This window comes from Corapipo altera, unplaced genomic scaffold (assembly GCF_003945725.1).
Source record: "Corapipo altera isolate COAL_440 unplaced genomic scaffold, ASM394572v1 61411, whole genome shotgun sequence".
Lineage (NCBI taxonomy): Eukaryota > Metazoa > Chordata > Aves > Passeriformes > Pipridae > Corapipo > Corapipo altera.
The window spans coordinates 12,533,247-12,544,380 of NW_020884875.1; the positions used below are offsets into that span (position 1 = coordinate 12,533,247).

Genomic DNA, 11,134 nt, shown 5'->3' on the forward strand with positions numbered 1-11,134 from the left:
CCTCCTACTTCTACCCGCCAGGTTGCGGGGGGAGGGGGGGGTTGGCGGCCCTTCGTATTTTTCCTCCACGTCAGGGAGCAAAATGCCGCGCCGCGCACATGTCCGCGCAACCCCCGCACACAGCGCGCCTCTCGGAGCCGAGACGGCCGCGATCCGCCTCGGGGAGAGCGCGGCCGGGGGCACGTCCCGAGGCAGCGGCAGCGAGGGTGCCCGGCTCCGCCCGGCCCGCGGAGCTCAGCCCCAACTTTTTGCGCGCAGCGGCGCGCTGGGGCCGCAGCAGCTCCTGTCCTTCTCCCGCCGGCTTTGCCATAGGCGCAAACTTGGAGGCTCGGCAGCGGCGGCGGAATTTGGAGGAGGAGGAGAAGGAGGAGGAGGAAAGGGCGGCAGCAGCTCTGTGGCTCCGCGGGAGCGCAGCGGGGCGGTGCTGTGCGGGGGCGAGAGGGCTGGGCCGGGCTCGGCGCTGGAGGCGGCCGGAGCAGCAGGAGGAGGAGCAGGATCGGTGCCGGCGGTGCTGCGGGAAAGTTCTGGTAAGAAGGCGCCGTGTGTCTCAAAAGTTAGTTACAGGGTGATTTTGCATCTCGGAAGCAAAACAAGGCAGAGTTTACCAAGGGGTGTCTGGAGCCGGGCACGCACCTGCCCGCACCCCCGCAGGCAGGCGGCTGCCCAGATGTTGCAGCCGCACAAGCTGCTCTCAAGGAGCTATATATCAACTCAGGGTGATTTGATAACAGAAATCGGATTTGTTGTGATGTTAGCCTTTTTTCATCTCTCAGTAAGTTGCTAAAAACGTACATGTTAGCCTCTATCTGTGTTTAAATGTACCAAGAGCACTTAGTCATTTCTTTAGTATGGAAAGAGGCTCTTTTTCCTTGTGAGGAAACAAAGAGTAACAATAGCAAGAATCTGTCACAAATTTTTTTCTTTTCCTGGAAGAGAGACGGTAGCAGCTTCTTCCTCATTATAGGGCAGACAGATTTATTAATATCAGAGTAAGGTTTGAAGAAGGAGACCTTAAGGGGAACCTCCACTGTGATCCATGTGCTCCATTGTGAGTATCTGCTCCACTGAACATCCTCTAACTCATTCCGAAGACCTAGTCTGTAAAGCAGCCTGTTTCATTTTGAGTGAGGCACATGTCCTTAATAGTAACATAGTGGAGGCAGTGAACAGGAAAGAGCTGCTTACTCTCTTTCCGACTAGGAACTACAACGGTCAAATGACACTGGAGGGCAAAATACTGAAAGCAAGTATGAGAAAGTGGGTTTTTACGCAGTGGTTAAGTCAGCTGTACAGTGTTTCCCCCCACCCCCATACTCCCTAGTCTCTGGATGTCAGAAAATTTAGGTAGGTTAAAAAATGACTGGATAGAAGAACCCAAAATTTCATAAGAAATAGACAGTTGTAACCCCTGTCTTTGGCAACTGCTGAGCTGTAAGGAAATGGAAGTGGAAAGAATGTGTGGAAAAGGTGTTCAAGAGTTCTGTTTCCAAGTATCTGCTTTTGAGTACTCTTAGGCGACATCTTGGGCTGGATGGGTTTTGTTCTTTCATGCATGTAGCTTTTCTGAGAAGGTCATAGAAAGGGAAGTGAAATGCTACTACGTTTGTGCAGCTGTGGTTTCTGGTTTTATATATCTGATGCTGCTGGGGTTTGGTCCACTTTTTATCTTTTTCTTTATGCTGCCCAGCTGCAAAGGCATTTAAAGATTGCCAACAAACTTGGCTAATGCTTTTTGAAACATGCATCATATAAATGAGCAATTCTTAAGGACTCTAACTTTTTGAAAAGCAGTAATGGTGATAAGGAATACATTCAGGCTTCAGTTACTTGTATTGGCTCCACCTTTGTGCTGCTATTACGGTGGGAGTGCAAGAAAGTGGTCCAGACACTGAAAACTGCTTGTGCATTGGGTTCTATAGATTTTGTAGATCATAGCCTGTACTATGCATGCTATTTTCTGGCCTAATATGTGCAAATTATTCTAGTGAGTCAACAGGCTGTCTGTGATGACCTTAAAAATGCTTGGTAAAAGGCAAGAGACTATATCTCTGAGATTCTTTAGAAGCAGTCCAGATGAGTTCAGAAGAATTAACCTTACAGCATTTGCGTAGCTGTTACAGCTACAGAAAGGCATCAGGACTCGAGCTTTTGAGGTCTTCCAGGAAATATTGATAAAGGAACTAAGAGGTACATCGGATGAGTCATAGAAAGCTCTTTTCTATCACATAAACAGCAGGGTGCTAAATCCAGCAAGGGAGTTACATTTTGCGTAGCTGTTAACAAGTCAAGCCTCATCAGACCTCTCACTGAAACACTCATAAATGAAGAGGGCTTCACCAGGATTTGCAATGTGCAATGCACAGGTCCCTCTGCTTTGAGTACAAGAGAGACAGCTGTGAAGAAAGAGGAGTTCTGTAATTGCATCATGGCCAGAGAGAGGCATCAATAAGCAGGTGACAGGGTACATACCAGCCCATCAGAGACCCACCCATCCTCCTACAGTGTGTTCCGTCATATTATCTAACTACAGTGTGGCTTGTCTGGTGTGTCAGGAAGCTAGTCCCTGGCCCATGCAGAATACCCTGGTACCAGTCAAAGACCTTTTCCTTTTGTATTGGCTGCGGAGTGCAGTTGGCCTGTGTGCATTTTTATGGTGTCTTGTTGTTTGGTGGGAGGGGTCTTTCTGCATGCTTGATTCTTCAGGCAAGGACAAGTCAGCAGCCTAAAGATTACTCAAAAGATGCATAGCTGTCTGCAGACATTTCCCGGTTTTACATGTGCTGGAAGCTTTTGTCTCACAGAAAATGTTCTATGTTCTTAATTTTTTTTAATCAATTACTAACATTTGATACAATTAGCCACTATACCCTACCATCAGACTGAGAAGAGGTAATGTTGACCCAGCTACTGTCATGCCACATGGCATCTTATGCATACAGAGAGTGCCAAATATTAAGTGGGGAATCCAGAAACTGTGCTCTGTACGACTTTGTCGTGCTGGGGCCATCGAGCTAAGGCAGAACTGCAGGATCCCATGATCCTGAACCCTCTTTGGAGCTTATGAGATTCAGCCTACTCTAGCCACAGAAGTGCAGGTTATAATTCTGTATGAGCTGGAAGTCTGATGATGAAGAGGAGGCTGGTGTGCAGAGTATTTTGGTCAAAATATGGATGGAGAGGAGTTACTGCTGCTGTGCTTTCCTTGAGGGAAAATACTGTGATAATTGTTTGTTGTATATGCAATTGGTACAGTGTTTAGTTTCTCAGATTTCTTTGTAACCATTATACACAGAAAAGTTAGGTATAATAGCCTAAAAATGTATTTCTTGCCGTGTAGGAGACATTGTATACCATATAAAGTACTTACGCACAGGTGAACTTGCAATGCAGATCATCGTATCCAAGCAGAATTTCAGGAAATATCACCAGGGTTGTGGGTCTCAGAACAGTAGCCCAAATTTCTGGTCTTGGCTTAGTGTCAGAGCTATTTAATTTGTGAAAGGAGAAGATCTCCAAGACCTGAAGTCTCAGTACCTGAAGTACCATGCTCATCTTATTGGTGAGGCTTTTGACGAAAACTCCTCACATCTCAGTGCTTTCCTGCCTATCTCCAAGTCCTCTTCAGTGTGCTGTAGAGGAAATTAGGTTGCTTTGATGTGAGCTGGTTTTTTAGTTTTTTGTTTTGTTTGTTTGTTTGTTTTTTCTCCTTATCTTCTTTTTTTCTCCTTACCTTCTTGGTGCTTAGAAATGCTACGTGGGTAAACAAAAATATAGGATTCTGTATTGGGTTTGTGTGGCCAGGTTTTGGTAGTGGTGGGGGGAATACTGGGGTGGCTTGTGTGAGAAGCTGCTAGATGCTTTGCCCATGTCTGGCACACCAGCACTCAGAGGTAGCGTGACTTCATTCAGGCCACAATAGTCTACTGTCTCCACTCTCCATTAGACTTTTACATGGGCCATATGGGGCTGTTAAAGGGTGAGCAAGTCCTGCTGAGCACTCCTTGGCTCTCCAGTTGACAAATTAGCTTATAGATGGGAATTACGGAGTCTTGGTTGGTGTGATTTCTGCTGGTGCACTGCTCTGGTAGCAACTGGCACTTGCTGGTCTTCAACTTGCAGCAACCTCATGATGAAGGGATCTTCTGAGAGGCCAGGCAGAGTACCTAATTGTTTGATCTTGTCTGTATTCAGAGTAGCTACACCAAAAGCCTATCGATAGCCCTTTGGATTCTTGGAGTACTCTCTCCTGAGGTAGTTGATACCAAGGCTACAAGGGGCTTCTCCTGGTCCTTGTCTCAACCCATAAACCCTTAGTTATATTTTCTCTCCCCTGTCCAGCTGCAGAGGGAAGCGATAGAGCAGCCTTGGTGGGTACCTGGTGTCCAGCCATGGTCAACCCACTACAGGTTCTTATACAGATAATGTCTTCCGCAGCTTTTCATAGAAAGCCTTGATGCTCACTATTTTTCAGCTAACTTTTACAATTTTCTTTTGTAATTTGTGCAAGAAACAATGTCATCCCTACTACTTCTGTACATCCGGCTTCATACGCGCTTGAAACACTGATGATGGTGAAGGCTGCGGGCAGTGGCAGGATGAAGCAGACACCAGGACTTTGCTCACCCACCAAACCGGATGTGCCTGTGCTGATATCCTGGGGCAGGGCATCCTAAAGAGCTCTGCAAGGGGAAGAGACCACAGCAAAGTCCAGGAGGTAGGTCTGCAACCCTCCATGAAATGATCTTGCTGATGTGACAAGCTGTGACTTTGGCAGGGGGAATTGACTCAAAGAGGGTGATTTACAGCAAGGGGTTTGCAGAGAGTCTGCAGGCAGCTTAGTGGAGAGGTGAAGGAAATGGAGAAATATTTTGAGCTCTTAATGGGAGCTTTTCTGCAGTGTGGTGCAGTTTCTCCTGCCTTCCTGTCTAACAGGAAACTTCCACCCTCTTTTATAGTGCTTCTCCTTGCCAATGAATACAGGTTCTGGCCCTTTGGGTCTTATTTTTTTGTTATACTATAGCTTAGGAGTAAAAGTTAACCCTCTCTCCGCTGTAGCAGTATTGCTTTAAACTCGTGTATGAGTCAGAACAAAGCTGTTAAACTCTAGATTGCCCTGAATTAGAAGGGAGTAAACTCTATTTGCTGAGGTATGTGTTTGGTTTTTTTTTTCCCTTGACTCCTGGCTTTATAGTACACTAAATCCTTGGTAAGCATGAATACTCCCATTTCAAAAAGTCAAGAGCATTTAAATACTCGATGTATAAGCAATCAGGCTTGGGAATTTTCAGGACTGACTATCTCTGGGCATTCTTAACACTTTCTAACTTTAAGAGGGCTGCAAATCCTCAGACTGGCAGGACAAAGTACTATGTGATGTACCAAGTGATTTGCTGAGAGACTTTTTCTTTTCAGGCCTTCACCAGAACAGCTTCCATCAAAAGTTATTGTAAAATAGGTCAGATTAGTTGGGGATGCAGAGGAACCAGGTTCACATCTCTCTTGCGCTGTTGTCTTCTTGCATGACCCTACAGAAGTTGCTTACCTCTTCTCCTAAGCAAAGAGTAGAGACACAGACTTTCTTTACCTCAGCATATATCTGAGACATGGGCATGCAGGAATTAATATAAGATATTTTACTGAAATTATGGGGATTGCCATTGAAGACAACTGGAAAAGAGCATTTGGCCTTTTCTGAAGAGCATACAAAGAGTTGGGACCAAGTAGCAGACAGACAAGCAAAGCAACTTACTATGTGCTCCGCAGGTTCTTTTAGGAAACACAGATCTGTGTGTCCTGTGCAGTGAAGAGTCCTCATGCTTAACACTAGGACAAACTCTGGTGTGATACCCATAATTGCCAAATCTTTGCTGAACCTGTGTTTCCCATGTATGTGGTAGAACCTCTCTTCCCTCTTCCAGAAGCAAAAACCAGGCTCTGTTAAACTGTAGATTTTATTTTCCTGGTGACACTGTGTTGTTTTAAGTATTCAGGGTCTTAAAATTGGCAGACTTATCATTTAGTTAGGGTTGGGTCTAAAAGTAATGACGTATTTTTCCACATCTTGCAATTAAGTATGTAAACAATAGTAGTTACTTAGTTATTTAGTTGTGCATCATTTAGAGAATATCTAAGTAGTACATCAGACAGGCAAGCCAAAACAAGGCTGGTAGTGAGTGTCCATGTTACAGGGACATAGCCTGAGGCTCCAAGGCAGAGGAAGAAGGTAGAAAACCAGACAAACTTGATAGAATCAACTGATTTAGATTTAATACCAATAAAAGGTATTCCTACAGAAATCCCATGATCCCTATCAATAGAGAATTTTGCAATGGAAATAACCAGCTAACAGCAGTAAAAACTAGCCCATTAATAAATTAACTTTTCCAGCTAGCACTATTGAATAATCAAGTAGTGTTAAAAGTTTAATTCAGTCAGACAGTTTACTAAAAATAAAATAAAATTGCTTAGTAAAGCACATGATTACTTTTCCTCTTCACCAGCTTCCCAGGAACAGTGCCTCTCTACCTTTTCCAGAGATACATCAAGACCCAGACTTGATTTGTATAGGCCAGAGGGAAAACCAGAAGGAACTAACTACATCTTTCCATAGAGCTGGTCATGCAAACATGTCAAGTTTGCACTGCTGTGTAAGCAGGTGTGTATTAAGCAAACAGAGATATTTTATCAGGGAGAACTTTCCCAAAGTGTTTTTACCTGGAGGAGAGGGATTTGTTCCCATAGTTCCCGGTGTTATGTAGTAATGGTGTTGGTTGCTGAAATACACTGTGACCTGGTTTCCAAGAAAAAGTGTAGACACTGGTTATGCCTCAGGTGCCTTTGAGTGATGAGTGAGTTGGAGAAAGCACCTGTTCTGCTGCTTTGATTTTTATTGTTGTTGTTAATGCTACCTACATGAAAGCACTTACCCTCATTGGTCCCTTCCTCCATTCTCCTCCTTCATAATTTCCCAACCTCTGTTCTGATGCTCCTACTCTTCTCAATATCCATTCCCTTTTTATTTTTTTAACCTAGGTGACAGCAAGGAGCTTGGTTCGTGCTGTTCATAGGCAGAAGGGCTTCTGCATGCAAGAGAGAATCACACGGTGGGGTAAGAGCACTCCTGCTCCCCTGCATCCACTCTCCTGGTTCCCTCTCCTTCCACAGACTTGCATTCACACTTGACCTTTTCACTTAACTCTTGCTCCATGGTGAGCATGGAAGTAGTTTGCCTCACGACAGCATTCATAGAGAGTACTGTGTATTTCAGAACCACTGAGGAGAGAGCACTGACTACTCACAGCTTGAACTTTCCAAGAATCCCTGTTCTGTCCAGAATTGCAACTAGCATGTCTTGTCACTCCATGGTCTGGGTTAACCATTCCCAAACCAGTGTGACAACAGATAAAGAGATGGTTCCCACAGCTGGACATCTGGCATGACACTGATAGTGGCATCTCTAGAGAGTCACAGACATCTTTGATGGGTAATGATAAAGTAGAAAAGAAGTAGTATAAATTCAGTAGGTCTACACATTAGGAGAGATCATGTCTCAAACAAAGTAGTTCACAAGCTGTTAATAAATCAGTGTGCTCTGAATATAGACAAACTAGGAACACCTCTGTACTGTGCAGACCACAGGTGAGACTTGCCATGCAGAGCAAGAGGAATGTGAGTTGCTCAGGGTGAAGGGAGCTGTAGACTCCTCCTGTGCAAGAATGACATTGGCATCACTAAGTTGCACAGACTGGGAGTTGCTGTTACTCCAAGCTGAGTTGATGAAAACAGCAGAAATAGTAGTGAGGAGCTGCAGTAAAGCCTTGGTCTCTCTCAGGAACAAGGGCTCTTCATATGTAAATCATTAGGGTCTTAGTAAAGTAGAAGCATGCCTTTAGAGAGGCAGTGTGAGCCCAAAGCCGACCAGTTTTGCTGTGCTGAAGAAGGGAACCTGTCCATTCCTCTGAGTTGCTCAAATGCTTCCTTAAACCTATACAGACAGGTGGCCTCAAAGAGGGCTGAAGCGGGTGCAGCACTGGTGCTTATGAGCCATTGAAGGGTAGAATCAAGCAGGAACTTGATTCTCTGGGCTGACTCAGACTTCTGCTGGCCAGAGCAGCTTTCAGGCTGGCTTTTCTCCATTGCTTCTGAGTGCCACTCTGGGATGGAGGAGATGCTGGGGTGTTCCTGGCAGAGGATCAGGGTTGGGTGCAATGCTGCTATCCCTAGAACACTTCACGTTGGAAGTACAACAAAGCTGTGCCATCACAAGCAGAGCTGGCAGAGCTTGCAGTCATGGTGCAGAAGCTGGGCTCTTTTCCTGTCTCCTGTTTGCTGGGGCCAAGACTTTCCCAGGGATGCTTCATCCAGTCCATCTCACAGACAAACTGATGATCCTTTGCAGTTCCTTTCCACCAGCTGCAAAGGGACTTCAGATGGTTAGTCTGGGTGAGGTGTGTCTTATGTGTGTGGTAGAACGACCAGGATACAGAACACGTTCTCTGCTTGTTTCTTTCGAGGCAAAATCTAGAAGTAGTCTGGGTAGTTTAACCACATTGGGTTCTGCTCCCTGACATAAAATATATCTAGATGTGGTGGGACAACTACAAGCAGTGTACTGGAAATGTCCTTGCCCATGGTAGAAAAGTTGGACTAGATGACCACTAAAGGTCCCTTCCAACCCAAGTAATTCTGTATTTCTGTGATTCTATGAAATAATGTATGATGGTTATACATATATACTTATACATCATAATAGTGGTTATATGGTTTCTCAGTAGGAGTGATGCTTTAAACTTGATTTTACTCTGAAAGAATTTTTTTTAAATGCTATTCCAGATAAATTAATTTATGTGCTCACAAGAGGCTGTTCAGAGCAGAAATTTGGACCACCACAACTCATGATGTACAATTTCAGGCAGTTAATATCTGACTGTTCTGTTCTTCATCCAATGAACAGCATCAGCAAGTCCTATTTTAATTTTAAGGGGCTGTGGGCTTACAGGGAGGTGTACGCGGCTTCTCTCCATTCCTTTTTGTGTATTTGTGGTCTACTTCCCCCCAGGGAACATATCCTGGACTGGTACAAGGTTTCCTATGTTGCTCAGATAGGTAGTTCACCTATGACCTGCAACCATTTCTTTGTCTGCATAACACTGAGAAGATGCAACAGTTTATGAGGTTCACTTTTCAACAGTTTGGTAAATGCAGTGAAACTTCAGGTGGGCACACTCAAAAACAATTTAAATCTAGTTTACAGTGATTGGTATTGTTTCCACAGCATCTTAGATATTCGATGTTATGGAACTATTAGTAATACAAACATAGGAGTCATAAACTTCAATATTGCAATAACCTTAATACCTCTGTGATAGTGCACAGTGGCCTTAGCCAGTGTGTTTGGATCACAATCCAACAAAAATTACCCAGTATGCAGGTGAAACTGCAGAACAGTTTTTTGGGCAGGCAGATTGTCATTCCCTCTTGGGGTCTGCCTTGGAGGCCAGGATTACCACTTCTACAAATTTTTACAGAAAAGAACATTCTTTTTAATTGTGAAAAAATGCAAATCAAGAAGAAAACATTGCTCTAATCCATCTTAATTTTGACAAAAACCCCCTAACCTGTAGAATAAACCAAAGTGTAGATTGTTGCCATCTCTAATACTTTGTTCTCATTCAAAACTGAATTTCTTTTAGGACTTAGTTCAGTTCAAACAAAAAATCCCGAAATAGGAAGTGTTTCTATAGAGTTTGAAAGAAATACATTGACTTGAGGCAATGCACATGTTTTTTGGGAATGCCAGTGAAATGCAAAATCGTTCAGTTTTTCATGTGGCTTGTAGAACAGGATGTTCAGGGTTTTACAACTAGATTGCATGTGAGTTAGCAGCACACCTGACCTTTGCTTAACCCTTTTAAACTTCAGTATCGCAGAAGGCACACCTAGAGCCTTGCTCTCAATCAGAAGAGTTGCAATTAACACGTGCTGTTCATGACTGGAAGCTTTTAGCTGGGCCACTTCCTGGCCACCATTCTGTGCTCCTACTTGAAGCCTGAGCAGGATTTCCTCCTCTTCCCAAAAGCTTCACCCATTTTCATTTTGCAATTGAATCCTGAGCAGTGTGCATGGCTTTATGAATTAGGTAACCTTTGACACAGTGATCTTTGCAATTGAGGGCATGATCTTTGAGAGGCTAAGAGCTGTAGTCAGTGCTTGAGGGATGGATGCTTTGCTTTCATTCATCTTCTCTGAGTGTTAGCAGCAGTTGTGAAAGGAGAGACACTTCCCAGATTTTTGAATTTTTTTTGTATGTCTTGCATTACAGTGCTCATGACAAGGGAAATGCAGATTTTTTGATGTAACAAATTGATAATGGGTCTGTTAATCAGACTGATACAAGTGCATGTGTTTGTTGGCCAGCTTCGAGAGGGTAAAATCTGAGAGGTTTAACAACAGTGTGGTGCAGAGGCAGGAGAGGAGGATTTCCCTGGGAGTCAGAGTTCATGAAAGGGCTGTATAACCTGGTGAAGATCTGGTCAGAAGTCTTATGCCAGATGAAGACCTGGGGCTCCTGCCCTCCTCAAGTCCTGAGCCATGCAAATATGTCTCAGGAGTCTTCTTGCATATAGAAAAGACAAGACAATGCCAAGCTCATAATATAAAATCATAATATAAAATCTTTGTGCAAAAGATGGAACTTTGGTGCTCTGTATGGGATCACCTGAGTGTGCTGGTTTAAAAGTTAACCAGCAGGGGAAACCAACCCAACTCAAAAGAGAGATTACAAATCAGAATAACAATTTAATAAAATAATACAATAAGTACGACCACACAGACAAGCAACCGACCCTAACCCACAAAGCCGAAATGTACAACCCAGCACCCCAGGGCACAAACAAAACGGTGCTCCCTGGGCCCCCCCTGAGCCCAAAGCAAAGGGAGAGGGGAAAAACCTGCTGGTGGGAGAGCTGCTGCAGTCTGGCCAAAGTGGTGATTGCAGTTCAGTTGAGGGTGGTGGTCTCAGTCTGGCTGAGAGCGGTGAGCTGCAGTCCTCCTCTGGATCCCACGAGCGGTGGAAAGGTTCTGAAACTCCAGGTTTATATATTCTCCAGCTCAGGCAGGAATGATTAGTCCCTCC

The 11,134-nt window shown here is 44.3% G+C and overlaps 1 protein-coding gene across 3 annotated transcripts in view; it reads left to right on the plus strand.

Annotated features, from left to right (window-relative positions):
- The first annotated feature begins 466 nt into the window (after window positions 1-466).
- GCNT4 (glucosaminyl (N-acetyl) transferase 4) overlaps window positions 467-11,134 on the plus strand; it is a 19,236-nt gene continuing 8,568 nt past the window's right edge. Inside the window, exons 1-3 of one of the 3 annotated variants that reach the window (XM_027635237.1) lie at window positions 467-527; window positions 4,508-4,714; window positions 7,033-7,108. The gene's annotated coding sequence lies outside the window, so the exon portion shown is untranslated. Of the gene's footprint in view, window positions 528-2,301; window positions 2,454-4,507; window positions 4,715-7,032; window positions 7,109-11,134 lie in introns of those variants that run through there. The other 2 variants (XM_027635239.1, XM_027635238.1) reach the window with 2 other exon arrangements.